Consider the following 4,863-nt stretch of genomic DNA (forward strand, 5'->3'; position numbering starts at 1 on the left):
AGAGAGAGAGAGAGAGAGAGAGAGAGAGAGAGAGAGAGAGAGAGAGACTGAGGACTGAAACATAGTATCTTCTTGGCTTTAAAACACGTTTTGGAGTAGAGACTTATTTCTTCACTTAAATTGCTAACTTAAAATTGTGTGTATTTTCAATGTGGATGTGTTGTTTTAAAATATGTATATGTCAAGGGAACGGTGAAATTATCCAGTTAGTATATTCGTCACCTACCTCATCACCTACTGTTTTCACAGTGACAATACTTAAAACCTATTCTGTTATCATTGAAGAATAATGTACAGTTATGGGGAAATGCAACATGGAAGCAGACACAGCAGGGCAGAGGTTACCAGAGGCCAAGGCTGAGGGCAGAGGCCTTGGGGCATGCTGCTCAGGGCTACCCACAAACTTAGAGAAGAGGAATACAATCAAGCATATCTACTATAGAACTGGTCATTACTGTTAAAAATACAAACCTGTGTTCTTTTAGCTACTGCTTCTATGTGTAAAACAGGGAAAGCTCTCACCAAACAAAATACCATTTAATTCCTCTCACAGGTCACTGCCAGAATAAATGTGATATATTGTCCACTCTAAATCATTGTATGTGTGTGTGTGTGTGTGTGTGTGAGTGTGTTGTATGTATGTATGTATGTATGTATGTATATATGTATGCATGCACTACTTCCTATGGAGATGGGGTCTCAGAAGTTTTGAGATACAGCTAGAACATTCTTTATTGTATGTATCTATCAGATAATAATCAACTTAGGAAAATTGATAACTATATTACAATTCTTGAGAGCATTGTAAAATTCATACCAAAACAATCTGATTAAAGGAAAAATATGAGAAGTTCCTCTCTTCTTGGTCCTAAGCAGAGGAAAGAGAGACCTGGTGGGCAGCATTGCTAATTTCAAGTTTGTGGATGATTATTGACAAGCATGGCTTCTATTTTAATTGAGGAGCTTGAGTCCCAGCACTGAAACAGATGTTTCCACAATCTGGCTACCTGGTTGGCTTCCTGAAAATCTTGTGCAACTCTGGGAAGCTCTGTCTATGTGGACAAGGAGACATATTACTTGAAGCAAGAACTATTTTCTTGCTCCAGGAAGGTATCTTTAAACCCTTCATGATGTACTTCTGGTCTGGGCCTGAGCACTGAGAAGATCCCGGGTGGCAGCTCTGCACCCAATCTCACAAATCCAAGAAGAAGCGGGCCTCCCAGGAGCTCTAACCTGGGCAGTATCTTAGGTAAGGAGACAGCAACACCTGCCCCAAACAGGGAGTAACTGGGACCCACTGGGACCCAGGAATTCACTCCTGGCCCAGAGCACTGGTTCCTGCTGGTCTGGGCCCGAGCACTGAGCAGATCTTGGGCCCCAGCTCTAACCCCAGTAGTAACACCCACCCCACACAGTTCTGAAACAACCAAGATAATAGAAAGACAGGCTCCAGTCAGAAATAGGGCAGGTAGCACTAAGGAGATCCAGATGGTGGAAGGCAAGTGCAAGAACATAAGCATCAGCAACCCAGGGTACTTGGCATCATCAGAACCTAGTTCTCTCACATTAGAAAGTCCTGAACTCCCTATATCACCAGGAAAGCAAGAGCCAGCTCTAAAACCACTTCTAATGATGATGATAGAGGACTTTAAAAAGGACATAAATAACGTTCTCAAAGAATTTGAGGAGAACACAGGTAAACAGATAGAAGTCCTTAAAGAGGAAACACAAAAATCCCTTAAAGAATTATAAGAGAACACAACCAAACGGGTGAAGGAATTGAACAATATCATCCAGGACATAAAAATGGAAGTAGAAACAATAAAGAAATCACAAAGGGAGACTACCATGGAGATGGAAAACCTAGGAAAAAAATCAGGAGTCATAGATGTAAGCATCACCAACAGAACACAAGAGATAGAAGAGAGAATCTCAGGTGCAGAAGATACCATAGAAAATATTGACACAACTGTCAAAGAAAACGCAAAATACAAAAAGTTCTTAACACAAAATGTCCAGGAAATTCAGGACACAATGTGAAGACCAAACTTAAGGATAATAGGTATAGATGAGAGAGAAGATTCCCAACTTAAAGGGCCAATAAATATCTTCAAAAAAAATTATAGAAGAAAACTTCCCTAACTTGTATGTCCATAAACATACAAGAAGCCTACAGAATGCCAAATAGACTAGGCCAGAAAAGAAATACCTCCTGTCACATAGTAATCAAAACACCAAATGCACAAAACAAAGAAAGAATATTAAATGCAGTAAGGGAAAAAGGTCAAGTAACAGATAAAGGCAGACCTATCAGAATTATACCAGACTTCTCAACAGATACTATAAAAGAGAGAAGATCCTGGACAGATGTCATACAGACCCTAAGAGAACACAAATGCCAGCCAAGGCTACTATACCCAGCAAAACTCTCAATTACCATACATGGAGAAACCAAGATATTCCATGACAAAACCAAACTTACACAATATCTTTCCACAAACCCAGCATTACAAAGGATAATAGCAGGAAAGCTCCAATACAAGGAGGGAAATTATACCCTAGAAAGAGCAAGAAATTAATCCTCTTCCAGCAAATCCTAAAGAAGATAGCCACACAAAGATAATTCCACCTCTAATAACAAAAATAACAGGAAGCAACGATCATTGTTCCTTAATATCTCTTAACATCAATGGACTCAATTCTCCAATAAAAAGACATAGGCTCATGAACTGGATAAGTAAACAGTACCCAGCATTTTGCTGCACACAGGAAACTCACCTCAGTGACAAAGACAGATACTACCTTAGAGTAAAAGGCTGGAAAACAATTTTTCAAGCAAATGGTCCTAAGAAACAAGCTGGAGTAGCCATTCTAAAACCTCCAGCCCGAGAAGACAAAGGGAGGGACTCATGGCTCCCCCTGTATAGGTAGTTGAGGGTGGCCTTGTCAGGCACAGTGGAAGTGGAGGGCCTTGGTGCCTGAAAGATTTGATTCCCTAGTGTTGGGGAATTCGAGAGCAGGGAGGCAGGAATGGGAAGATGGTGGGAGCACACCCTCATAGAAACTCCCAGAATTATATGGATTAGACATGACAGAGGCAGGCCGCCAGAAGACTAGACTCCAGAATTCAAACAAAAATTATCTTGATACTAAAATTTGTTTTGAGAATTGTATATTGCAGAATACACAGCCTTGGTGTATCTACTCATCAAGCAAGCTGAGAAGACCTTCTCAAACCTCTGATGTCCTGGAATTTCAGCTGCATGCAGTGAAGACACAGACTCAGAGGCTTATCACTTTACTCTTCCCCCTGCCCCTCTTCTAATATCTCAACACCCGTAACCAGCTTGAAGAAGTTAATGAAGAGTCGGCACCCCTATTCCCTGGGCTTGGGGACTGAAGTGGTAAATATTGGGTTGTCTTTCTAGGGAAAAGTAGTGGTTTCGTTGGATCAGGGAGGAATAGCTAGGATTTATTGCATAGCTATAACCTATTGATAGCAATCTGTATAATTGTTATTAAGCTGAAGTTATAATTCCTTAAATGGTACAAAATTTACTTTGATTTTAAATTTAAGGTTTTCATTGGTACGAGTTTCTTATTGATATAAAAGTGAGATTAATATTGTTACTCTCATAGGCATTGTGCCTATATAACACATTTAGGAATACAAGACTTAGACCCAGTCCTTCTTTAATTCTTTTAACTGTTTCAAGATGATTAGCCTGTGAGTTGAGGGCCTATAGCAAATTCATGGCTCTGAGTTTATTGTTAGGGTGTTTTCTCTATTTTATTTAGAAATAGCTGAGAGGAGTTAACAGACAACAGCCCAGATTGCCTTACATGGATAGTTGGTTTTCAAAATGTCAGAAGTCCACAGAATTGACATTACAAACATTTCTGTATTAATGTTCATTTTGATTCATGTCTTGGATTCTAAGAAGAAATTGAGCATCTTTGGAGTTATTCCAGTGTGGTGAGACAGCCTCTAGGCAAGAATTGCCTCTTTTCATCTACAGACAAATTACTGTCCAGAAAAAGAAACATTTATAGAATAGTTGACTGATTATATCTGCCAAGACAGAGTAATCAGCCCTTAATAATTCTGCATCATTAGGTCTGTCAGATGATCTTGGGCCAGAAGGCCTAAGATCGAATGCTCCAACGTTTTGTAGTATAGGGACTGTCCTGGTGTTCAACAGTCTCTATAAATTGGCTAAGTTTTAGAAGCTATGCTTTGTGTTTCCCATAATTTCAGTTAATTCAGTCATTCTGGATTTCTGACAGGGTTGAAGACTTATAGTCTCAGAGCCAATCTCAGCTATTTACTTTGAGAGAAAAGATTTGAGAGGATGATTTTCAGCTGACATTCATTCTAAAGCCAAGAAAAAAGCCAGGTTCAGAACTAAGTCTTTTACTTAGGAGAGATGACAGAGGTTCTGGTTAGTCAACAAAATGATGGACTGGGTATTAGGTGTATCTTGTACCTTACTGATACAAATTGGTATAGTTATGCTCTAATTGTATTTTGAGAGAAAAGTCTTATTTTAACAGGAAGGGTGATATGTAGGAGGAGCTAATGTGGGAGGAGTAAGGAGAGGAGGAGGAGAAGGAGAGGAGGAGGAGGAGAAGGAGAGGAGGAGGAGAAGGAGAGGAGGAGAAGGAGAGGGGGAGGAGAAGGAGAGGAGGAGGAGAAGGAGAGGAGGAGGAGGAGAAGGAGAGGAGGAGGAGTAGGAGAGGAGGAGGAGAAGGAGAGGAGGAGGAGAAGGAGAGGAGGAGCTGGGAGATGCATGCTCGTGTGCGCATGTGTGTGTGTGAGAGAGAGAGAGAGAGGGAGGGAGGGAGGGAGGGAGGGAGGGAGGG

The 4,863-nt window shown here is 40.7% G+C and overlaps 1 protein-coding gene across 1 annotated transcript in view; it reads right to left on the reverse strand.

Annotated features, from left to right (window-relative positions):
* Hmcn1 (hemicentin 1) overlaps nucleotides 1-4,863 on the reverse strand; it is a 402,633-nt gene that overhangs the window by 33,370 nt on the left and 364,400 nt on the right. The gene's annotated exons all lie outside the window — the stretch shown is intronic.

This window comes from Grammomys surdaster, unplaced genomic scaffold, assembly GCF_004785775.1.
Source record: "Grammomys surdaster isolate TR1022 unplaced genomic scaffold, NIH_TR_1.0 259, whole genome shotgun sequence".
Classification (NCBI taxonomy): domain Eukaryota; kingdom Metazoa; phylum Chordata; class Mammalia; order Rodentia; family Muridae; genus Grammomys; species Grammomys surdaster.